Here is a 27,110-nt window from a genome sequence, read left to right on the forward strand (position 1 = left end):
CAAACCAGAAAATTTTCAAACAAGGATCTCAAACTATGTTTCTGAATCTTCTGAGATTAGAAGCAAATTTATGTGACAGTGTATCTACCTGTAAAACAAAGGCTTCTGATTAAATTTAGAGAAGACAAAATGTAAAAGATTTGTATATGAAGACAGCCACATCAAAAAGCAGTAAACTTCCCACATTCTAATAGCACCTAAAAATATACTACATTAAAATATGTATATATTATATTTAAATATATATATCCTTAGAGTAGATACGTACTAAATAAAATATAAATATTATATATAACTAGGTATACATTGTATATTTGTTTATATATACTTTACACATATTTATGATAAATGCCAAAGAAGTACATGACATTCTGAAGCTATGAGGTTAGTAATATACCAAATAGATGACTCAGAACAAATTTAGGATTTACTAGGATTCATGATAAGGATTCATGATAAGATTTGCTGTAGAGTCAAAGGCTCCCTTGACTTCCTCTTTTAAGTAAGTTTTCATGGAAGCTTAGTAGAAAAAAAATTTTTTAAAGCAAAGATGAATGATTTTTCTGGAGTGGTGGAAGAGAGAAAAGTAAGAAAGATTTAAAAAAATATAAGAAATACTGAAAAATCTGTAGGCTCATAGGAATATGTGAATCAAGAAGAAGAAATTTAGGATGCAGAGGAGGATGAAATCTCCAGGAAAGCTGAGAGTCCTTGTCACATAGGAGGGACCTAAAATACTCTGTTCATTTCACAGATAATGAAACTGAGATTACAAAGGTTCTGCAACTTCCCCATAGTAATTTAGCCTAGTGCCCGAAATAAACCTGGAACTGCCTCCACCCAATCCTTATTTGAATGTGCTTTCAATTATACGGAGCCTAAGTTTCTTACCTTCTTAGTCCCTGAGACATTATGACGTCATGACCCTACTTCTGGGTCAGGAGCACAAACAACTAGATCCTGAAGCGCTCTCTCCTCCAGGAGGGCCTGGTCTACCTACAAAACTCAACTGGTAAGGCTCCTGAGAGCAGAATTCCATAACAAGAGAAATTTTTCCCCTTCCTACTTCAACCCAAGAGGACTAATCAAATTTAGAACTACAAAGATAATATTTCTTTAAACAGGTTTACTCCATGAAGAAATGATCAGATTTCTCAATCTTTTTTCTCCCTGAAGGAAAACATCTGATAATTCTGTGAAATGAATTGCAGTCATTTGGAAACAATTTTTCCATGTTCCAAAAACCTTGGGGGAAGACATATGGGCCCTTTGAAATATGAGAAAAAAGAATTGTGCTGAGAAATCTAGGCAAAGTAAGTGACCCAACTCTAGGCCATGAATTCAGAATTGGTATCAACATCAGTTTGGGAGTCAGGTAAATAGGAGGCACATTTCCTGTGTTCACAGGATTTAGGGGAAAGCTAAACAACCAGTCAAGTAATTATAACAAAGGATGCTGCCTAGAGACATATAGTAGGACACCTCACAAGGTAGTAGTTAAATTTTACTGCCCAGCAGAGTCACTGGAGACTTGTTGAAAAACAGCAGACGATGGTCTCCAAATCTGCAGTTTCTGGTTTAGCGTTGTCTTAGGTAAGGCCAGTAAACTTTTATTTCCAACAATTTCCAAAATGATGTTAATGCAACTTGTCTAAGACCTGCATTTTGAGAACCACTATTCTAGAGAACAAAAGAACTTGACTATTAAAAGGTTCTTACATTTTATGTAAAGTGTTTAAATATCATCTCTAAGGGATGCATTCTGAAGACTTTGAATGAATCACTAAAATATAATGATACAATTATAAAAATAAACAGATATAAACAATTATATGAAGAGATATAGCTAAATAGCCAATGGAGGAATTAAGATGAAACTTTTAAAAAAGGATTGATTCAAAACAAGACAGGAAAGGAGGAATGGGGGATTTAAGAAATTGCAATCAGGTAATGAAACTTAAAAAGGAAAGAAACCAAAATGGTATTAAATCCAACCGTTTCAATAATTATGTTATACACAGTGGTCTAAATTTTCCAACTAAAAGAGAAGTAGTAGTCAGACTGAGTAAAAAGTAAGACTCAACTACATGTTATCTCTATAAGAAACATACTTTAAATATAAAGACACTGGCAAGTGGAAAGTAAATGGTCAGAAACAGTGCATCATGAAAAGAGGCAACCTAAGAGGTCTGGAGGAGTTCTATTAGTAAGAGATGAAATAGACTGACTTCAAGACAAAGAATGTTACCCAAGATAAAGCAAGTTATTTAATAATGATACAAGGTCAAATTCAATAGAAAGCATAATAATTATAAATTACAAATATATGCCCATATAACAGAGTTTCAAAACAGATGATGCAATATATTGACAAAATTAAAGAGAAATCCACAAAAAGTCTGATATCAACACTTCTGTCTCTCAGTGATTGATAGAAAAATTATACAAAACCAAGTAGTAATTAAAAAAAGATTAAATACCATAACCAACTTGACCTAATTCATTTATCATTATATCACAACTGATATATATATATATATATGTTTATATATATACACACTCTTCAAGTACACATGAAATATTTACCAAGATGGACCCTATGTTGTTCTATAGAATACATTCAAATACATGTTAAAGATTGAAATCTCATAGAGTTCATTCTCTAAGCACAACAGAATTAAATAGAACTCAATAAAAATAACATCTCTCAATATCCTTTGGGTTTGATTAACTCATCTAGGAAGTGGAAGGAAATAAGCTGAAATTGGTAAAATAAAAAAAGATAAACAATATAAAAATTAAAGTCAGATTGTTTCGTTGGAAAGATCAAAGAAATTGGAAAGCCCCTACCAATTTGGTTATCAGGGTAGGGGGAGAGGCAGGGAGGGAGGGAAATTGGGAGGGGAGAAGGAGAGGGAGGTGGGAGAAGGGGGTGAGAGAGAAAGAGGAGGAGGAGGAAGAAGAGCAGGAGGAGAAGCAGCAGTGACAGCAGCGGAAAGAAGAGGAGAGGGCGAGACCACAAATGACCAAGGCAAAATACCTGCAGATGCCACAGATGCTGAAAGGATAGTCAGGGCATATTATGGACCACTGTATGCCAATAAATTCAACGACTTAGATGAAATGGTTAAATTCTTTGGAAGACAAAAAAATCATAATTAAGAAAATATGAAATAGACAATCTGAAGAGACTTATTTCTATCAAGGTAATTGTAGTTTTACCTCCAGTAGGAGAGAGAATGAGAGAATGCGCTCCAGTATTTTGAGACTAGCATAATTCTAACACCAAAACCAGACAAAGATATTACAGAAAAAGAAAACTGCAGACCAATATGCTTCATGAATATAGATGCAAAAGTCCATAACAAACTTAGTATACTGAATTTGGCAATATATAAAAAGAATGAAACTGAATAGCCAAATGGTGTTTATCCTAGGAATGCAAAATTGGCTTAACTTTTGAAAATCAGTGTAAGTCAATGCAGTAAGTGGTTAAAGGGAAAAGTCATATGATCATCTCATCAGATACAGAAAGCATTTGACAAAGGTACACATCAGTCATGATAAAAGTTCATGGCAAATTAGGAGTAGAATGGAGTTTTCTAGATCTGATAAGGGGATATCTATCAACACCTACAGCTTACTTAATGAGGCAACACTGAACACTTTTCCTCTTAAGATCAGAAACAAAGCAAGGATATCTGCCTTCATCATTTCTATTTAATACTGTATAAGAGATCTTACACAGTGCAAAAAGGCAAGAAAAACAAACTGCACAAGAATTCAAAAAATAAGGTTATCTCTACTTATAGATAACATGACTGTTTATGTAAGAATATCTGAGGTGCTATGAAATAACCACTAAGTGAATTTAGCAAGTTCTCCATACAAAGTCCATATGTAAAATCAGTGTAGTTCTATATTACAATTAAATAATAAAATTTAAAAATTTTATTGACAATACCATCAAAACAAAATACTTGGGAGTAAATTTAACAAAATATCCAAAGTCCTATGTGCTGAAAACTATAAAGCACTCCACGGAGAAATTAAAGACTGAGGTAAATAAAGGATATATTAAAGTCATAGATTGAAATAGTCAATACTGTTAAAATTGCTAATGCTCCCCAAATTGACCTATAGATTGGAATAGGTCTAATTACAATCTTAGTAGGATGTCACTAAAATTAACTATCTATTTCTAAAATTTAAATGGAAATTCAAAGAGCCTACATTAGTCAAAACAATTTTAACAAAGTCATTAAAAGACACTATTGTATTTCAAAGCTTACTATTAAGCTACAGAAATCAAGATATTGTGGTGTTGGCATAAGGTCTGGCAAGTAGATTGATCAAACAGAACAAAGGGTCCAAGAAAAAACATGTTTATACAGTTAATTGGGTTGGAAATTATTCAATAAGGAAATAAACATCTTTTCAGTGAAAGGTGCTGGTTGTTCACATGGAAAAAAGTTAACCTCAATACCCATCTTACAGCACATAAGAAACTTAGCACAAAATGGACAGAATGTAAATGCTAAACTTACAGATTAAAATGTAAACTCTAAACCTATAAAACATTGCACAGAATACATCTTTGCAACATGGGGTAAGGCAACTATTAGACAGAATGCAGAAAGTAATAACTCCAAAGGAAAAGAAAAGTTAGATTTTTATTAATAAAACAGCATTAGAAAACAACTTGCAAGCCACCAACTCAGAGAATATATCCCCAATACTGTATCTGACAGAAGATGTATATCCAGAATACATAAAGATGCCTACAACTCAATGAAAAAAAGACAGTCTTATTTAAAATGGCAGAAAAATTTGGACACGTCACTAAGAAAGACACAAAAATGGCATACAGCAAAAGAAAAAAGCTTTTAACAAATGCAGAATAAACCACAATGAGATCCACTATGTATCCTACAATGACCCAAATTTAGAAGACTGATGACACTTAATATCAATAAGGATGTGAAACAAATGGAATATTCATACATTACTGGTGGGAATGTAAAACAGTACAACTACTTTGGGGAAATCCTTGACAGTTTCTTTCATTTTCTGTCATCTACCCTGTAACCTAGCAATTACCCAACAAAAATGAAAATGTGTATCTACAAATAAATGTATACCTACAAACAAATGTGTATACAAATTATCTTGGTTGATTTTAAATAGCTGACTATTAGAAATAACCCACGTGCTCACCAAGAGGAGAACAGATTAACGAATGGTGGTATAGTCACACAATGGAATATTACTCAGCAATACAAAGAAATAAACTATACACGAAACAATGTGGACATATCTCAGACATCAGGCTGGGCAAAAGAAGTGGGACGCGAAAGAGTTTCTATTCTATGATTCCATTCACAAGAAGGTATAGACTGGGCAAAGAATAAACTATGGGGAAAAAATCAGAACAGTGGTTGCCTAGGGTCAAAGTTATGGGAAAATTCCTCATGAGAGTATTGGGGAAATGGCGATATTCCATATCTTGACTGGTGTGATGGTCATACACGTGAATGTATATCTCAAAACTCAGATTGTACACTTACTATCTGAACATTTCACTTTATGTAAATTTTACCTTATCAACAATAAAAATAACAAAAATTAAAGTCACATATATGATCAGTGTGGTAGCATGACAGTGGTATAAAGAACGTTGCCCTATGATCTAGAAAAGCTGAAGAGGGGTCCAAACATGACCTAATGACCTTAGAATCATTTTAACTTCTCAGTGCTTCAGATACCTACTTTAAAAAATGTGACATTAATATCTACATTTCATTCAGTCAATGTTGAAGAACATACTACTTCCTAGGCTTATTATAAAGTTCAAATGAGGATATGAAAATGATTTATAAATAATGAGACAGTGTACAAATGTTACAATTTGTTACTGAGCCAAGTAACAATAACCACCTCACAGGGAAAAATATATATATACATAGTGCTTCAAATTAGAGACACCTCCTGAGTGGCAGTGACTAATTTCTGCTTTTCTAACATGAAAGCATGCTTAGATCTTAGATGATCTTAGATGAGAGGGAATATTTTAAAAAGCAAACTACAAACAGCTCTTTTAGTTTGTGATCCCAGAAAGGACTCTTACTTGTGCAATTAAAGCTGGTTGCCAATGGAAACAGCATCCCTAAAAGCCTTTAATATCAAAGGCTAAAGATCAAGAATTTAAATCCTTGAATGAATCAGAAGGAAACATTCTAAACAAACAAAAAATGGAGGCAGCACCAAGATTACAATAGATCAGTCCTATTCTCATTCATTTTAAATCTCTTCCACAAAAATTAAAATATGAAATTCTCTAAACAGAAATAACCATTAAAAAAATTTTTTTAAGATTAGAGGATATGTGGTTTAAATCTACAGCTCATAGAAGACAGGCATTCCATTATTGTGGCAACATCCACTTAGCTCTGAACCTCAATTGGAATATCAATCTATGTACTAAAATGCAAGAGACAAGCCCCACACTATGCGAAAGATGTTTTAATAAATCCCCCCAGATGTGGTTCTTTGGGACCTAAATTAATTTTAAAATAGTTTTATCACTCAAATGAACTTAACCGATTTTGCTTTAATGAAGCCTCTTTTCCTTTTTAGTTCTGACTGACAGATATATTGAATAATTTTGATAGGACATGAGGCAGTCATGGAGACTGACTCTATTCCAAAATGGAGAGTGGAATTTGTCAGGTTCTGCTCCCCTCCCTGGCCTTTCCTTGCTTTCTTTCTCCTTATAGTAAATATTTCTAAAGTAAATGCAAGTGATATACGCTATTAAAAATGTACATTAGCTATATTTATATGCATCTAACTGATATTTAAATCGCATTTTCCAAAAGGGTGTCAGTGCCATTCATAGGATGTCCTGTGAATTTAGGACACCAAGAACCATCAAATAAAGATTCCAAGAGAAATGTCAGCCTACTTGTGATGTTAAAATAAGGTAAATTCCTAGAAGGTGCCCAAAGTCAATGGGACAATACCTCCAGTAAATCTTACAAAGCAAGGTGTTTTGGAGAATCTACTTCAATATTAAATATCCTTACATTGGCAATATAGCATAACCAATCCAAAAAAAAAAAGCTGACAAAAATAGTTTGAGTTATCTCTATACATTTTCAGAATAATAAGACATAGGTATGTATTCAGTCAATAAGGAAATATGAGTATAGGTTCTTCCTCCAAAACAAAGAAGGGCAAAAAACACCCTAATGGCATGAAGAGATTAAACCCATGGAAACTCTTGAAAAATACTACCTTGCTTTGTAAGCTAATTAACACCCACTCACAATATAGGAGATCAACTATTAGGTTTGTTACAATTTCCATGATATAGTTCATCAAGTGCATGGGTAAAGCAAGTAGGGAATGTATAGAATCATTACGGTGGCGATGAGAAGTAGATCTAAGAAAATTTAGAAAAATACGACCTTAATATTAGTAGCTGCTCTTTACTGACTGTCGACAGCCCACTATATCGCACATGCTTTATTTTATTACCTCTTTACAGTAACCCTCAAGGGTTATTTTTATATCTCCATGGAAAGAAAAGAAACTGGCATTTAAAGTTTAAGTACCTTGCCGAGTGACAGAACTACTAGTGGCAGAGGCAAGATTCGAACCTATCAGCCAAACCTCAAGCCCCATGGGTTTGGGTTTTTTGCCACGATCACAATTGAATTACATTTTTTTTCACCTAGTGTTTATAGTCTTCCCTTTCCCCCACATCATATTCATAGCCCCCAAGCAATGCTAGCCTATGACACCTTGGCTTAACCAGCCCTGTGGCTTAACCATGGGATTTGGTAGCCTATGTGTGGTAGTATTGCTCCACGTGGCTGAATGAACACATGTAGCCAGATGACTGAAAAGTTCAACTCCCTGCAGGTGAACATAATGATTTGGAAGGTGCATTCCCTTGCCTTTCTACCAGGACAGCTTTAGCTTAAAGTTAGAAAAAAAAAAAAAAGAGTTCTAAGGTCCAAAAAGACTGGTTAATATAGGCATAAGATTAATGAATACATTGTAAATTATCAGTTCCTCCAAAATACAGATGCTTTCCAAACACTAGACTGAAACAATAAAATTTTACTGTTGCCTTTCTTAATTATTGGCATAAGGGAAAATAAATGGAAATAAAACACTTCAAATAATATTTGGTTGAGTCAGTCTCCCATAGCTGGATACGAGATAGGGCTTCCAGCCACTTGCAGATACTTTGTTAACTTCCTTCTGAACTTGCACTTGTTGGACCAAGACAAGAGATAGAAACAAACACCATCACTTTTAAAGAAACAAAGAGACAATTTAAGCTTAAACAGTGGATAGTTATTCTACCCTTGTTTTCCATTAAGTGATTTTTTTCTTCATTTCAACAACCAGACACTCAATGTTAGGTCATTTCTCAGAGGGAAATATCCCTGTCCTTGCTTATATTAGAATACTCTTTGGTTCTAGCTAAATATTCTTTGGTCTTAGAAGCGTTAATGGTTCTGTTTTCTACAAGGTAACCATTACTTGTCCAGTAACATAGGAAGGCCTCTGCCTGCATTCAAAGAATGTTAGAAATAAGTGAAAACAGAAACTCTTTAAACCAAAGAATCATACGGGCATAAACAAACTCAGGGCTCTCTCTTTTTTTTCCCCACCATGTTTTCTACCTCTTACTCAACTGAAATGTTCCCATACACTGATTATTTTCATGCTTCCTAATCCTCCTTGGACAGAAAGTCATGTAACTTGCTTTAGCATGCAAGTCGTTGCCATTTTCCCCAACAATAGTTCGTAAAGGAAGAGACATGAGGAACGGAGGGCAAGAGGGGCCATTCTTTGGACAGAGCGGGAAAGCCTGTCTGGTGCCCTGCAAATCATACAACATAAAACTCTACTTTGTGAGCCCAGCTCTGAACACAAAAGGGAAATTTTTACTGCAATTCTAAACATGCAGTTTCTGTCTGAGCCTTAGACATCTAACTACTTGGCTGACAGTGAAACATATGGCTAACATATGCCACGTTTGTTTAAAGCTGTGTCCAAAAGTTCAAATGTGCAAGACTGAAAGTTCCTGTTCATGTTTTCTTACTACATTCTCCTGTAGATAAATCAGTGCCAACGTGTCTGTGTGTGTGGCAGGGTAGGGGTTGTGGAGGAGGGAGGGGAGAAAATTCCTTCTTTGTTTTCCTTCTTCTTCCTTAGCAAGTGGGGAGGTAAGGTAGAAAATTGAAAGTCTTGCAGGAAAGCAAGTCATTGTGACCAGTAGAATAAACATTTTAGATGATAGCTGCAGATAAGGGGCATGGTTTACTCAGAGAAATGTAAAACTACCACAATTCCAAAAAGGGGTGAATATAATAGGGTGGATTTTTTTTTAATGAGCAAATATATAAAAGCCTGTCAGGATTCATTTAAAGATTTGGCAATTAGAGTTGGCCTATGTAGTGGTACACCTTCAGTGGTGGGGAAATATTAGAAAATGAAAATACATAATTTCAGAACTACATAGCAATGTGTGTGTGTTCCTAATTTGTGTCTAGCACTTTTTAAAAGGCGTGTATTAATTATTTGAATCTCACAGAATAATCCAAGAAAGTAGATATTTATTATCACATCCATTTTACAGATAAAGATATGCATCTACTGAGAAACTAAATATTTGCTCAAGTCAGCAATGCTAGAAAACGGGGGAGCCAGGATCAGACTAAGGCAGTTCACCTCCAGAATTCACACCCTTCGTCATGAAGTCTTACAGATGCTTTGAGCAGGAAGAAGGCCGAGCTTATCAAGTCCCTGCTATTTCTTTAAGAGGGCAGGAACCAGGGCCCATCCTTCAGCATCTAAGGGTTATTGTTAATTCTTCTCATACTCATCAATTCATCCACCTTTACACAGTTATTAGAAATAAAAAGAACTAAAAACAGAAAAGAGAGATGAAGATGCCATAGGACTTCCTCCAAGAGAGCCACAATGTATCAACAAAGAGCAGTAAGTAATGCAAGCGGGATACAGAGTGGGCTCGCCTGCATCATTAACGTGACAAACACACAAAAGTAGGCTGATGGCGAACAGACAGTGAGCAGTGCCAATGTAGTCGCCAGCCTTCTACCATTCCCAGAGCAGAATGACCCCAGAGATCAGAACTAACTGAACGAAACATCCAGCGACGAAAGTTAGAAGAGATATGCTTTCAAGCTACCCTGGAGAAGCAACTTCAGAACGACTTCCATGTTAGTGAGTAAGATTTCATCCCAAGGGAAGGTAAATTTATAAATGTGTTTTTCTCAAAAGGATCTGAAATTGAACACAACCTTTCTTCCAGCTGACATTTCTACATGCTGTTTGAGGTCATGTCTAACATTCCTGTGGCAATACAGTTGTGTCATTCCTATATGACAATAATATCACCAAATCTATAAAATCTTCTTCAAGGATTTTCCTTCAAGCCATTCCTTTTCCTTGAAGCCTTATCTGACCATATGTCTTATGTTTGAAATCTGTGGCATTGAATACTTATACTTCCCTTTATGCTGGCCATATTTTATGTTAGCCGGTGATCCAAGCAGTAAACTCCCAATGGCCCAATATTTTTAACCTGTTCAAACACTGATACCATAAATTTATAAATGAGATATTAAACATGCTTAAAAGATTTTACCCTGCTGTAATTACCACAAAATATTTAAGAGACTGACAGAAGATATAAAGGTTGATTGAAAATTAATAGCTAGGAATCCAGATAATGACATTTGTTGAATCAAAATAGACAAGAATAATTTTATAAATTACAGGTACATATTGGTACAATTGCCAAGATAAATTTAAAATATTCTCTCACACAATGGTCCAGACTCAAAAGGAATCCACCTTACTCTATGTGACAAGTTTTGAATTCATGTATTTACTTTATAAATAAGCACAAAAAGCAAGCTACAGTACTTCTAACTAGCACAACGTACTAGCCACTTATTTAAGATGTCATGAAGTTGGCCAACAGTTTTCAAAGACTCTTCCTCAAAGGATTACCATGTGGCCATCTTTACAGGTTTTGAGTTTCCTAAGCCACAATCCTATTCAAATAGCATAGTCAAAAACATTCAGCTTTTCTACAAGCAGCAAGAACTTGTTAATTCTGCCAAGGCCCACGAGTTTTTAACACCTGCAGTCAAATTGTTTGGTTTGTATTCTACCATAAAGTAAAAATACTTGGGTAGCTTGCCATACATTAAACCTAGGAAACTTTATTTAGGCTACTAAACTGTGACAGCTATTGTCTGAGGGGATAAAAATGAGAAACAGAATTAGCACAAAAGACAAGACTATAGGTTGATTCATGGGAAAACCTTCTATGCAATACCTAAAAACAATGATCCAGCTCTAAGTAATAACATTACACTTCAACATAATGTGAAAAAGAAACCATATGGGTGATTCTTTTCTAAATCTTTTAAATATTATATTATGCAGGAACATTTCCTCAACTATACATTTGGGAAATAATATATCCTAGAGTTATGGAGAATAAACAAAATGATATTAGCACTTAATACAGTGCCAGACACGTGTATAGCAAATGCTCAAGAAAGTTAAAATTCCTTCTTTCAATGAACAGATCCTTTTAATGGGGGGCTAGAATCAACCTATCTTATAGTGTCTTCTGCTCAGATGAAGAGCATCATTGTACTTTCACTAGCTTAGCTATTATTCATTAACACCAATGTAATACCTGACATTTGACTATGATTATGTCCTCAACACTTAATTTATATTAGCAGCTTTAATCCTCAAAACAAAGCAAAAAATATCATTGCCACTTTTCAGATGTAGAAATTAAGGCCTAGAGGTATTCAGGAAACTTCTCAAGGTCACACAGGGATCAGGGCTAAGATCTGGCGATGCAGTCTGGCCCCAAAACCCATGCCCTTTTCACTTCTAAGCTACACCAGCTCTGGCATTTGGGGAACTACAGTTAATGATCAAGGTGAAACTACACTTTGACTTAACACCTGAAGATTAGCGAAGTGAAAACATTTTTATTCATTCCCTCTCTTGAAACAGCTACAAATAACAAAATTTCAATAAAAGTACAGCAACCCTAAAATGTAAACTTTAAAAACTTTTTACCAAATAAGTTTGAAATAAAATACTGGAGTAATTTAAACTGACCAGCATTCTAATCCTGTTTTTCCATTTGCCAGTGTGGTCTTGCAAAAATTATCTTACCTTTAGCTTTTGATTTTCAATAAGGTCAAACAAAGCAATTGTGGGGAGGATTAAACACCTGAGACTATATCCTTTCCCCTCTTGGGACATATAAAGTCTGCAAATTATTAATGATAGCTCCCCCTTCTTCCCTGAGGATGCTAGGGTGAAGGAATGGGAGGATAAAAAAGAAGTCTTAATTACAGTAGCATTCTTACTCCTGAGAAGCCTTGGGCCTTGCCTGTTTTAGGTGAAGTAAGAGTATTTGCTGTTCAGCTTCTCATTTTATTTAGGTCTGGCTTTATTTAACTCTGGCTACATGTTAGAAACTCAAACTTTATAAAAACATTCACGCTAGGACCCCAAGTCAGTCTGATTAAATCAAATATCTGGGATGTAGGGCTACTGTAGATAAAATGAGAGTTCCTGTGGCCAGGATTCTCACCTGGCCCTGGTTGACTAGCTCACTGCACACCTGTGGGCAATATATGGCTGCTGACTATAAAAAGAGCTCCGCCCAGTGCTCTGGGCACGACACAGTAGCAGGGCTGCAAGGTTGCAAGAGAGCAGAGCAGAGAGGCTGGAGTGGTGGTAGCGCTGAGGACAGAGGCTCAGAGGATGGCTGTGTGGGACGGCTGTGCAGACAGAGGGGCCCAGAGGCAGAGACCAGCTTGCTGCATGCAGACTTGCTCTGAGTGAGCGGGATTCTAGTGACTGACCTGCCACCTGGAAATAAAGTTGGGTTTAACCCTTTCACCCCAAGAACATTTTGCTGTCAATTTCTTTGGTCACACTGAATCCATAGCGAACTTGCCTGGGGCTAAAACCCATTGGCAGGACAGCTAGACATCCTAATTTTCTTAAATGCCCCAAGTGATTCCAACTCAAGATAGAGACCTACTTCACAATAGGTTCATCAGCTTGGCCCAATGCCAACATGCCTACAGGTTGTGGCCATATTGTTAGCAGCTGTGGGTGCAATAGCTCATTCCTTCAGTCACTCAGCAGTTTGGCAGGCTTTGCAAAGGAAGGAACAATAAGACTCACTTTCCCATAAGAGAAATAGGCACAAGGATATGACATCTAATGAGACTGAAAATGACAGCTCTGTTTATGGTCATCCAGGTGCTCATTTTGCTCCTAAATACAGCATTCTTTGGCAAGACTGACTTCAACAACATGGTAGCCCATTTTTTCCCCAACCTCAAACTGAGGACATCAAAAACAGGCAGCACTGATATGATTTACTCACCCAATTGCAAGCTCAGAAGCAGGAAGAGAGAAAGCAAGCAGAGACTTAGTGGGGCCTTTCAGGAAAAGCCCAAACTTTCTCTTTCCGCAAGGGGACTATAACAATACGGTGGGTCAACGGCCTGTTTGACTGAGTGCTGCCATTTCCCTAGCATTAAAGCAAAGTACTCTTCTGACAACTAAAAAGCCATGATTCCTTGATGCACACACTCTAAGCGTTGGACTTCCATTTGAAGAGAGGAGCAATCAGGGAGGAAGTCGGAGGTTAACACTCTCTCCGATTACCTAAGTGTGATGGAAGATAGACATATCCTTGTCTTGGGCCAAAACAGCAGTGTAGAGTCATGAATGCCACCATGATTCCACAACTTTGGTTGTATCATAGCCAGCAGACTTTAGAGCCAGACCTGTGGTCAACCCAGAGTGTGAACAGCCCTCGTGGCTGTCCATGATGCCACGTCACACCTCCAGGGCCCTGACACATGGACCTGAAATTCATGGAATGACCACTTCAGTGGTTGTCCCCAAAATGTTCTGATACAGATCAGAATATTAGCTGACTCAAAGTTATGCTGTCTCTATAAAAGCTAACTTTATTCTATTTCTCATTTTGAATTATGTTCAGTAATTTTATCCACTTTAACTCATTTGAGATTATATGTGATACCCAATGACAACATAAATAATATCTCCAAATGCAGCAATGCTCTAAAAAAGCAATAATATATAGATTTCCAAATATGAAGCTGCCAGGGAAAAGTAAAATTCGTAGATAGAATATCCTTCTCATGCACTAAAAAATTAAATTCAAAGCCAGTTTTCTCTTTTGCTCAACTCAGAGGATATTTGTTTAATCCATTCTTCTTCAGCAGCTGCTGAATCTTGGGCTATTTCCACTGACACCTCTCAAATTGTTGTTATTTCAACTTTAAAACTTGTGTGAACCTCTTTTCCCAGTCATACTGAATGGGATATTGGCTATCATGACTGGCCTTATACCCCTATAATTTATAACAAATCCTTAATCACTATGGTCAGATTCCTAGGGGAAAAAATTGCATTCCAGAACCCCAGACTACCCACACCTACAAAAGTTACCAAGGCTAAAGCTGGGTATCTTGGAAAGAAGCATAGACAGCAAGTATGAGAGATGAAGGGGAAGAAAACATCTGGCCTTCAGCGGGTCAAGATGCCATCCACCATTCTGTGAACTGTAGTCTGAAGCTCACAATCTGTGAGCTGAAACTCATTTCCAATAAATATTTCCCACTGAGAGGTAAATTGTCATAATATTCTTCCCCTATTCTGGGTGGGTGGGGGGGATCTACCTTAAGCACTGCCTTATCTCTTAGAGCATTTGACACATTCCATTGTCCACGAACCTTCTTCTGGCTCCTTAATCCCGCATATTTTAAAAGTCTTAATCTCCATTTTCCCTTTGAATTTCAGGTACTAGTACCCTAGGCATGACTTCCACATAAATTATTTCTCATGAAGCCATTGGTCCTTCGTCTAAGTAAAGTTCCTCTTATCTTCAACATGCAACTTCTCTAAGCAACATCCTGACCTTCTTTCTTTGCAGTCTTTTTATCTATTTCTGCATCCCAGTGAGATCCCAAGGCACGTTGGCCTATGCCAGATGCTGCCTATGAAACCTGTCTCCCGGAGCAGTGTCCCCAGTGACCTTGCATACGCGCCAGATGGAGAACCATCCTCACCAGTTCCTAAAATGAGGCTACTGTTGATGCTTCCAGAGCCCGTGCTCTCAGAGGCACAGTGCTATTCTGTGATCACTCTCACCTTTGGATGTTTGTAGATACATAGAAAACTAAGCAAAAACAAAACAAAAAAAAAGAGCCAGTTGTTAGCTCCAGGAGCAATTTAAAATTATACAATAAGAAAATGTGATTGTAGTACATCATGTGCCTTAGTGAGCAACAGGTACATAGTTTCAATAATCTAAACCTAATGCTGACTGAACCAAAATGTGTTAAATAAATGTCAGAATGGTGGATAAGTGTGGGAATAGGGTATCACATAAAAGGACTAAACCTTTCTCTTCCAGAGTAGGACACCATCACACAATATCCTAATTTGAAATAAATCAAGAAATAGCCAATAAGCATACTGCTTAAAAATACAGAAGAAAATACTAGAAGCAGTAGCTAAGAATGTTGAAAACAATTTTCCTTGGAGAGTAGGAGTCAGGGATGGGAAGGGTGGCCAAGCGGACTGCTCTGTGCACGTACGTTCATTTAACGTAAGCCTTTGGGGCTATTTAAATTTCTCAACCAATTTTAGGTACTGAATTAAAGATTAATGTCTAACATTTACATACCAAACTGAAGAAGCCCATTTTTCTAATTCGTGTTTTCGTCAAGCCACATCACATTGGTTGCATAAATACACTAGAAATGGAATGCTGAGTTTAATGGCTAAGAACACACCACAAATATTTAACACAGTGAATTAAACATAAATCTTTATCCTAAAAAAAATAAGGTCAGACTGATGACTTCAACCTCTCCCCCATTTTTTCCTGCCTTCAATATATAATGTCTAATTCTTGAGCAGAGGGAGGATATGTACAATTTTACATTTCCATGAAGCAAGAAACAGCCACTTGGAAAACTGTCTCTCAACTGATACACTTTGAAGAAGCTTTATTTGCTTGGACATCATGGTGTCTTGAAGTTTTAAAAAAAAGAGATCAAGTGAACCCTCCATGGAGAAAGACATTTCTGGCTTTGAACTAACGGAAAGATAAAAGGTCACGTTGGGATGGAGGCAGTCTCCACATTTGCAAGGAGTCGCCCCCACATGCAAAATCCAACAGATAAACCTGCTGAGCCTGACAAGTAAAAATTTTTCTTCTTCAGACTTCTGTGTTCCAACTGAAAAATATAAATAAATAAGATCATTTCAACCTCTGGATACAGGACATAGCATTATACATGCTTTGTAGACAGCTTTTTGTTGTTGTTGAAAATACCAGTGTAATCCAAGCCACTATCTTTAACTGCAGGCCAGTTTTGTGCCGTTTGTCCGTGTGACTTGTGACTCCTCTTTATGGGCAGAATTCTTGCCCTTCTTTGTTGAGTCCCTGGACTTATCCTTTAAGATTTACTGATATTTATAAGGCATTTCGATATGCTTTGTAATTAAAATTTTGAGCTTGAAACTTGAAAAGGAGAAGAAATATAATGAAAGAACTGGGAAAACAAAACAGAAAAAAAGGCTCACAGAATTCCACTTTTTGAATCTGAGTGGAAGGTTGAGAAGTAAATTCATCATATCTTTTAAGGTATGAGAAATCAATATAAGAGAATAGCAATCAAATATTTTTGTCTTATTGAATGAATGTCACAAATGCTTGTAACATACATAACTACTTATTGATTTTATTTTATCCTGAAATAATCCAATAAGGATCAAGCCTCATATTAAGCCTGCCAACATTATCTTCCTGCCTCCGATTACCTGGGTCTGTGGAGACCAGCTCTGGCCTGGTTTCCAGTGACTGCTTCTGCCTGAAATGCTGGCATTGCTCTGTACTGCACAACCTCTTGGCAGCTGAGCCCTTCATGTTCTCCCAGGTGGTGGTGGCCAGGCTCTGCGCTCTTTGCAGTTGGTGGCCAACACCACGGTGTACAGTCCCCTGACCAGGCAGCATCCTGGACCTGTGGTCAAGGCTCTGACTCGGATTCCAGCCTCCTGCCTGCCTTCCATATTCCTCCTTAGGTCCAGCCAGGTCTTACTGGGTGACATCTATTTAGGCAGTACAACAAAAATAGAGTCAAGTCATCCAGGTTCAACATTTATCAACACTGCCATATTAATTGCCTCTCTCCCCTTTTTATTGTTCTTTTTTTTAGGTAAATCCGAGACCCCGTGAAATTTGATCTGTAGCTACTTTAGGATGAATCTCAAAATAGTAATGATAATAGGAATTGTAACATGAATGATATTTTCTTACCAACAATACCAGTTTTACAGCTCACAAAAATATCGATCATTTCTTAATATTATTTAATCCCCAGTCTGTTTTCAACAGGTTTAATTGTTCCAAAATAATGCATTTAGAACGTTTCGTTTTTATGAGATGCCCACAAGGCTTATTCAATATATTTGACTGTTACCTTAAAAGTCACTTTCAAGTCTCTTAATTTGGAACAGTCCCAACCTTCTTACTATTATTTTTTTAATGCCATTGACTTGTTCAGGAAACAAGGTCATTTGTCTTATAAAAATACCCTACATTCAAAATTTGGCTGATGGTTCCTTCATGGTATCATTTAATGTGTACTTTTTCCCCGTATTTCCACTAGATTAGAAATCAGATGTAAAAGCTCAATTCGGTTTCAATTTTTTTTACTTTTTTTAAGGAACGGACACAAAAACTTCATAAGTGGTTCTGTATAATCCATATAGCCCTACATCAGAGGGAACATTATTTTTCCTCAATGATTTTAAGATTGCTCTTTTCAGTTAATAAATTTAAGTGGTAAACTTCCTTTTCATCCTTTCCCCTAATGGCACCACCCTCATTGCTAACCACTGACTGAATCAGTTATCTTTTCATTAGAGATCATAAAATTGTGTTTTACCAACTTCACCTACCTTCTGCATTTATTACCTGAAGTTCTCCAGGTAAGCACTCTACCTCATTCACTGAAATAGACCTCAAGCCAGAAAAGATAAATACTTAATTCTTTCCCTTCAAATATTGGTTTTCAATCTTGAAAGTTGTTAGCCTCGCAACCCCCAAGAGTTTTCTTTTCTGTTTTACCCTTTTATTCATTGGCATCTTAGCCTTCATGGTTAGTAGCACTTGAAATTCATGATATTTGTATTTTCAATATATTTTAATCAAGTGTTGTCATGGGATGGGAGGGTGGTGCTAAAACGGTCTTTTCTGGCCAGTAGGACCCCCTTGAAGCCCCTTGAAGCTCCTGTAGCCCTTTAATACAATTTCACTAACATTTGATAGCTTTCTTGCTTTCTGGCATAAGGTCTACAGATTGATTTTGTACATTTCCTGTCCTTGCACTGGATTCAGTCATTTCCTTGGCCCCTTGTAGTGGGAAACATTACTTAAAAATCACAATCTGAGCATTACGCATGTTCCTTGTTCATGAGTTATCACTGCTTTTAGGTCTTTTTATCAAGCAGAATTAAGAAAGACATATTTACAAAGGAAATATTATCAATTTCACTGATATTTCCAATCCATATTCATATCTCTTATGCTAAATATGTAATATCTAAATATCTCTTATTCTAGTATCTAAATATCCAGATATCTCCTAACAATATTAATATAATTCTATGCTTTATTCTACAATAAGCATACAATGCTTTCAAATTAATAATACAGTTTTTTAAATTTACATTAAAACCACTAAATGAAGTTTAAGATTTATTTCTTTTCTCTAAAGTTTCCCCACCAATATGTGGAAATGTTCAGCTGTTTCTGTTTTCAATTTACAATGCTGAAGGATTATTTTCTTCATGACTTAATTTTTGATTATGTAAAATGTTTACATGATTCAAAATTCAAAATTCAATGAGGTATTTCAAAGAATTCTTTTGTCAACTCCACATTTCCCTCCACTGCTTCCTTTCGCAAATATACATATTTTGCAATATGTATATATATATGTGTGTGTGTGTGTGTATGTGTGTGTGTATCAATTATATATATAAAATTTCCCATCTCTCTTTTCTATACAAAACTAGCATTCTATATAAAGTCTTTTTTACCTTGCTCTTTTCACTTAGCAATATATTTTGGGGATAACTGTACTTTAGTATACAGCAATCCTTCTAAAACGTCTGTTCCTTTTTGCAACTGTATAGTACTGCATTGTGTGACTGTGATAGAACCCAAAAGTAAAATTCCTAAGTCAAAGGAGAAATTTTAGTGGGAATTTTACTAGCTAGAGTCAATTCTCCTCTATAAGAGTTGCACCATTTCACATTCTCACTAGCAAAGTATGAGAGTCCCTGTCTTCCTAGAGCACACCTACAGAGTGCTGTGAAACTGCTGGTGAGAAACAGTATCTCAATGCAGTTTTAATTTGCATTTCTCTTACAAGAGGAAGATTGAGCATCACTTGTTAATATTCACCATTCATCAACAGTTATTGTCATTCCTTTTTTGAAAACTGCCTGTATTTTTGCCCATTTTTAAAATCAAGTTGTTCTTTTTCTTATTGATATTTAGGAGGTTACTACATATTAGAGTTATTAGTCCTTTTCTGTGATAAATTGCAACAGTTTTTCCCCAGGGTGTCATTCATCTTTTGGTTTTTGCCATGCAAAAGTTTGCTTTTGTTTTAATATGAACGAACTTATCAGTATTGATTGCTTCTGAATTTTGAGTCATTATTAGGAAGTTTTTCCTTATACCTTGGTGAAAACAGAAATTCATGACTGATTTCTTCCAGAACTTGTACAATTCCATTTTTATGGTGCTAATCTTTTTGAAATTTTTTTGTTTATGGTGTATGATGTGGATATAACTTCATCTTTTTTCCAAATAGCTAACCAGTTATTCCAATACCTTTATTAAAAAGTCTATCTTTTCATCTATAAATTGGGTTCATAAATTTATCACTGCCATATTCATGGTCTATTTTAAAATTTCCTTGTCTTATGTTATTACATTTCGCATTCCCTCATTAATATCACAGTCCCTTAACTAGAGACTTCATACTATGTTTTACTATACAGTGAAAATAGTCTCCCTCATTCTTTTCCACTTTAGATTTTTTCCGGTTATTCTTATTTATTTATTCCTCCATACAAAGTTTTGAACCAATTTGTGTGGTTCAAGGAAATAAAAACCTGTTGGTATGATTACTTGAACTACATTAAATATACATTAGAATGACTTGGCAATTAATTGATATTAAATCTTAAACAGAAACTTGGTATAGCTTTCCATTTGTTTAAGTCAATGTCTATGTTTTTTGAGAGTGTTTTATAACTTTCTTCATAAAAAGATTATGTATTTTATCTTTATTATTGTGTATGTAAATGGATTCTTCTATTCCATTAAGTCTTCTAACTAGTTGTTTGTATATACAAAGGCTATTTAGGTAGATAGATAAATAGGTAGATATTAATTTTATATTTTTATACTTTATTAAGTACTCTTATTTTTGTAGTAGTTTTTATATTGATGCAGGTTTTTTAGATATACAATTATATCATCTATCCATATAGATAATTTTCCTTTCCACGTCAAGATCTTACAACTTCAATAACTTTTAATGATCTACCTTTGTTAGAAATACATTCAGTACAATGTTAAATAGAAGCAACAATATAGGAAGTCTGTCTTGTTCTGACAGCATGAATATGTTGGTGTTTTACACATCCTTGTTAAAATGCTGACATTGGAGTATACATGTTATATTGTTTTATTACTATAGTACTGATTTTATTTTAATTGGATATAGGTATTGATTTCTGTCAAAAGAGTATTTCAGAATCTATGAAGATTACCATATAATTCCTCTCTTTAGATGGATCAATATACCATTTAAATAGGTAAAGCCTATAATATTAAACCATCCTTGCATTGCTGAGATAAATCTCACTAAATCCAAAGGTATTGCATATTGAATTTTGTGTGCTTTATGATTTTATAATTGGTAATTTTGCATCAATATTTATAAGGAAATTCAGTCATTCTTTTCTGCAGTTTTTATCTGCTATTGGATTAATGTCATAATTATATCATAAAATAATTTGGAAAGCTCTTTTCCTATGTACTAGAATAGCACAACATTGGAGATACGTAGATCTTTAAAGTAAAAGTTCTCTATGAAACCACCAGTGATTTTGTGCATTAAAGCTATCAGACAACTTTCTCTATTACTTCAGTGGAAATTTGCCTGGATCCACTATCTCAACTTCATTTTAAATAAATTATATTTTCCTAGAGATTTTCTCATTTTATTTGGGTTTATAAATTTATATACAAGATATATGGAGTAGTCACACAGTGTTTTAAAATTCTTTCACTTTACTACTTATTACCCTTTTCAATTTTTATTGTGTATTATGCTTGCCCTTGTAACTAGATTATAAAAGTACCTTCTATTTTGTTGATAATTTCAAAAATAGTCTGATATTTTCTTTATTTTATAATTTGTTTTTGAATTCATTGGTTCTTTGCTTTTATCTTTATCAGTTATTTCCTCCTGCTTTTTGTAAAGTTAACTTTAATGTTCTTTCTCTAACTTCTTGAGTTGGAGGTTTAATTCACATATTTTTAATTAACTGTAAGTGATAGCTCTGTTACCCCAAGTAGTGCAGGAAATGTGCTGAGGCAAAAGGCTCTAAATTTGCAAATTTCACCTATTGCATTTTCAATCTTTGAAGCGTAGATCCCTTCAGCCTGCATTTGATCACTTTCTAGAGCCTTCAAATAGTTGTTTTTTTATGTAGTATTAAATTTTAAAATTGTTATCTTAGAAAAGTTCATCTAACCAGGCTTTTCTGCCATTACTGGAAGCTAGGATGTCAATCTGGTTCATAGAAAAAAGGTTGGAAAGGTGTTTAAAAACTGCTCTGCTTATTTCATCTTGATCCCAAATTCTCAGTTTCTGCCTTAAACAGAAGCAAAATATTGGAAGCATTCTCCATGTATTGCGCTATTTGTGGAATTTTGAGCACATGTAAATTGTAACGGATTGAGTTGAGGGAAATAAGATTGCTCTCTGAGCCTTAAAAAAATGAAGTTAACCTATATTATATTAGAGACTAACTAAACAAAATGACGTTTCAGAGAATGAAGGGCCCTGCCATGAAAAAGAAGTGACAATGAGATTAACATAGTTAGAGAAAAATCACATAGATGTAAAAACTCTTAAGTAAAATATTAAGTCCCTACTATTGAACAGGTTATTATTCAAGTTTTTAAGTTTACGTTTAAAAATTTATTATGAACATTTCTAACTTACAGAAAAATAGAGATAATAGTAGACTCAATCCCCTTATACCTCAATGTTTTTTTTAAGACATGATGTTAAGTAAGGTATAACTCAGGAATAGGAGAAGGTTAAATGTCAGAAAAATCTGTCAAAGTAATTCACACAGTACTGGAATAAAGGAGAAAAATTTCAGTAGACCAAGAAAAAACTTGTTACAGTGTTCAAAATCTATTCATAAAAATTATTAGAAATTTTCAAATAGAAATCTCTTAGTTTTATGACTCTCTTCCAATAATCCTTAACATAAAAATTTTAGACAAACTTTCTAAGTTTAGGAACCTGAAAAGAATTTTTGCCCTTACAGTGACTCCTCAACAAAGTAGTGTAGGTCTTGTTAACGAAATAAGACACATACACACACACAAAAAAAAAGTTATAGTGGCAAGTAGGATTTATTTATTAATGATTTCACTTACAACGAAATCCTAAAAGGATTACTGTATATACTATAAGAACTTTAAGAAGTTAAAAAAAGTTGGCTTAATAAAAGCCATATACAAGAATTAATATTGTTTCTCTAATCCAGCAATAATCAACTATAAAAAATAATAGTCTACAAAATTTATGAAATTGCTAGGAATTAACCTAATAGAGTAAAAATGCTGATAGAGAAAATTTAAATATTCTATTGGAGGACATAAAAGATTGGTGTGTGGTGGGGAAGAAGGGTTAATAGTGGTTCACTTCTAAGATAATTTATAAATTCTACATTCCATAAAATTACCATCAAATCTCAGAAAGTTTTGAGAGGAGGGAGCTTAACAAATTAATTCAAAAATTAACATTAATGAATAAAAATTCGTGCATACCTGATACATTTGGAAAAAAGAAGAGCAAAGTTTGTACTCAGGCAACATTATAAAGTCAAATAATTAGTGCGGTACTAGTACAAGAACAAATAAATCGACCAGTAGAAGTAGAGAGTTCATAAATGGACTTCTGTGGGCATGTAACTTGGCATATGATATCTAGGAGACAGTGTATTTTGTAAATGTTCTTAGGATAATTGATCATTATATGGAAAAAAATAAGGTTTTTGTTATCTACCTCACTATATATTAAAAATACTATATATTAAAATAAAATTTAGGTAAAAATCTAAATGTAATATAATAAAGAAGACACAAGAGAATATATCTCTGTGAATTTACGGGGAGAAATCTTAACTAACATCCTAAAAATCCAAGTCATGAGAGGAAAAATAAATACATACATTTGACTACATCAAAATTGAGATTTCTCTTCAAAAAAAAATAGACACTTTGACAAAGTAAATAGATCGAAGACAGACTGCGAAAAGTATTTATAATATTTAAAACTGACAAGGGTTAGTATTGCAAAGATACCAGGAACTCTGAAATGCACAAGAAAAATACTGGAAGCCCAATAGAAAATGTAAGGGGCATATACCCTCTCATCTGGCAATTTCACTCTTAGATATATACACCAAAGAGCTCAATCAAAAGACTGAATGCTGCAGGATGTTTACACGGATTGCTTGTGGTAGCAGAGTTGGCAATTCTTAATATGACCATCAGTAGTGGAATGGCTAAGTAACATGTGGTACATACATAGAATGGAACTGCTGGTAGAGCAAAGAAAAGCCACAAACTAGACTTCCTAACCCTGCTGGTCATCAAGGCCAGTGTTGTGTGAAAACTAGGAAAGAAAATGCAATTGTAACTTTTATTTTACAGCATTAAACGTAAATGTGTACAGCATTAAATGTATAGTAAACTGATGAAACCACACCTTACATTTTTCTTAAAACATGTATGGGAAGTGGATTGGAAGGACATGTATTACAAATACTAGTGTGGGTGCCTATTGAGGGGATAAGGAAAAGAAATTGGCCAAGAGGCTGGTAAAGGAAAATGAATGAATATCACAAAATACATATGAATCCTCGGACCAAATGCCGACCATAATTAGCCAAAAAACAGGGAATGTGATCGATTCTATTCTATTACCCCAAAAAGAGAGAAAAGTAGCATTCAGTGTGTGTTTAGGAAGACAGGCTCTGCTAGTCAGCAATAAAAGTATAAAATAAGAAACAATGACGGTTTCATTCACTGTCTAGAGAGGTAAGGGTCCTGACAGGCTGACTCAAATGCACCATAGTCCCCCTTGCAGACTGTACTGATACTCAGCAAGTATACACCATCTGGCAGATTTCGGCCAGACCTCTATTTGGTGACAGTGTCCATTCCTATGCATTGTGGCATGTGCTTTATCCATTGTAGAGGAAACGCCTTTGCAGAGACTGAATCATCAAATTATCAGAATTTGATGTTAGTAAGCACTTAGATCTTACAATGAGTCCTTCTGTTTTGAGCCTATACGTCCTGGTAATAGCATCATTAGTTTGCCTCAAGAAAAATGCATATTCATTAGAAAAAGGAAAAACAGTACCTGATAGCTTTATTTTTAAGGGCAAATTAAGAACACTGATCTCATAGTTGACTTCATATAATTAAAGTCTTGAATTAAGGATGGGATCCTAGATCCTGATAAATTCAGCAAGATGAGATTGCTTTTTATGTTTACTTATTATAAAATATTAGCTGTTTGGATTTTTTAAAAAATGTTTACTACTCTTATTTCCACATTTATGAGAAATCTGCATTTGAAAGATTAAAAATGGAATTTCCCAATAAGTCTTTATTGTTGAGGAAACCTTCCAATAAAAAGGGAATTGAATTATCTGGACCATTGTCTGAAATGATCCTAAATTGTTATAAGGTAATAATCAAGTTGCCTTCTGCATGGACATGAAAAACCTTGATTCCCACTCCTACCTCCCAGAATATCTCATAAACAAGGAATGATGTTTGATCAAGTGCCTTCTTTCTTTTAATGCCTTCTCAGAGTTGACATTTTAGTTACACATTCAATCATTTATCTTTTGGTCCTGCCAGAAATAATTTATATGGTTCTTTGGCCATTTGGCATACTCACAAACTAAGGCATCTCGGAGCTGAAATCATCTTCCCCTTTTCCTAGAAAGAGCCTCCTTGACTGGGTGATCTGCCCTCTCCAAGAGCAGAAGACCCAAAGGACGTATAAGTTCCTGCTATCTAACGAGCATCCGTTGGAGCTTCTTAGCAACTGAGTCTCAGCCCCCACCCTAGGTCTACTGAATTAGAGCCTCCATTTTAACAACGGCCCTGGGTGAATCACATGCACTTTCAAGTTTGAAAAGCACTGGTGCCCCCAAATCTGCCCAATCATGAAAATTACAGTGGAGAGATTTTTTAACATATTGAGTCCTGCATCTTGCCCATGGAAATTCTGATTCACTTAGTTTGGGTTGCATCTAAATCATGATTTTAAAATTTCCAAAGCTTGGTCAAATTCAGGAACCACTGTATAAAATGTTTTCAGCAGTAGTGCCCAGAGATTCATTCCACCAAGTGTAAATAGCTGTTCAGTGGCATACAGGAAATTGTTCCTCTCTAACAGAGATGCCCATGCACCTCTGAAGCACCTAACAATACACCCTTTTGAGGTCAATGCTTTGTTCTACAAAAAAGGAAAGTGCAGCTAGAGATAAGAAATGATTTGTTCAAGATTACATAATTGAACATAAACATCCCGCCTCAAAATATAGGAATCTTTACACTATGCCAGAACTGTTCTTTCCTTCACCTTTACAGTCATTGCATCTGCTTAATTTAAAATGTCTTTTTACATTCGGCAGAGCCCTTTTTGTGGTTGTTCTCTGGTGGGGAGGGAGTGCGAGGAGGTGGGCAGGAGACACCACGTCCACGATCAGTCTTGTGCTTCCTTCTCACTGGAAAATGTAAATTGGGTTAACTGAAATCCCAGTTATGTCTCTTAATTTTCCTATCAAAGGTATAAGGTGTACAATTTACTAAGCTCCAAACTAAATTTGCATAGTATTTTCAAAATTCATGAGGAAATAAAATCCCATGAGCTCACCACCCTCCCACAACTTCTATTTTTCTATCACATCTAGGTTTTTCATTACATATATTTACATAGTGACAATTACTAAAGCTTTAACTCCTAGAATTGCTCAAAATCTCCCTCCAAAAAGCAGACTGTGGTTTCAGGAAGGTCACTGGATTCACACTGGTATAGGACAGCAGCAAAGGTAAAGAATGGGAGCATCTTAGGCTCACAGAGAAAACTTCTTGTTTGCAATCAAAACTTGAATTGGGAGCATGTCTTGGATCAGTGATAACAACATAATTTCTGCATAGACACTCTCCTTGTCCAGTCCTGCACAACATTCTGTTTTATTTTGGTTCTAAAGGTAGAGAGAGTGACATTAGCAATGACTTTGATTAGCCTCCCATGTTCAGACTTTAAAAACTATGAAATTTAAAAAAAAATTGTCTTACTTGACTATTTCCTCTCCCCTCAAGCAATTGTCCTACATATTTTTCAGAGCACCTGGGGTAGGAGAATGGTTTTTCAACTTGGCAAAGAAAAATGAGTTGGGCTGGACTCTCCCTCCCAGCTCTCCTACTTTTATCAGAAAAACTCAGCCTCTATGTTTTATTTGTGTTACACTTCTGTATTAAAATTTTTTTTTAAATTCTGTGATTTTAAACATTTTGAAGATTGGTCTGGCAATGGGGATTTGTTGTTGTA

The 27,110-nt window shown here is 35.2% G+C and overlaps 1 long non-coding RNA gene across 2 annotated transcripts; it reads left to right on the forward strand.

The window, feature by feature from the left end:
* The first annotated feature begins 942 nt into the window (after window positions 1-942).
* LOC140846574 (uncharacterized) lies at window positions 943-16,716 on the forward strand. 2 transcript variants are annotated; one of them, XR_012125811.1, is made up of 3 exons: window positions 943-1,012; window positions 9,659-10,293; window positions 16,060-16,716. It is a non-coding gene; the product is annotated as an uncharacterized lncRNA (long non-coding RNA). The 2 variants fall into 2 exon arrangements; XR_012125812.1 differs by lacking the exon at window positions 943-1,012 and adding an exon at window positions 6,873-6,982.
* The last annotated feature ends 10,394 nt before the right edge of the window (window positions 16,717-27,110 follow it).

This window comes from Manis javanica, chromosome 15 (assembly GCF_040802235.1).
Source record: "Manis javanica isolate MJ-LG chromosome 15, MJ_LKY, whole genome shotgun sequence".
NCBI lineage: Eukaryota > Metazoa > Chordata > Mammalia > Pholidota > Manidae > Manis > Manis javanica.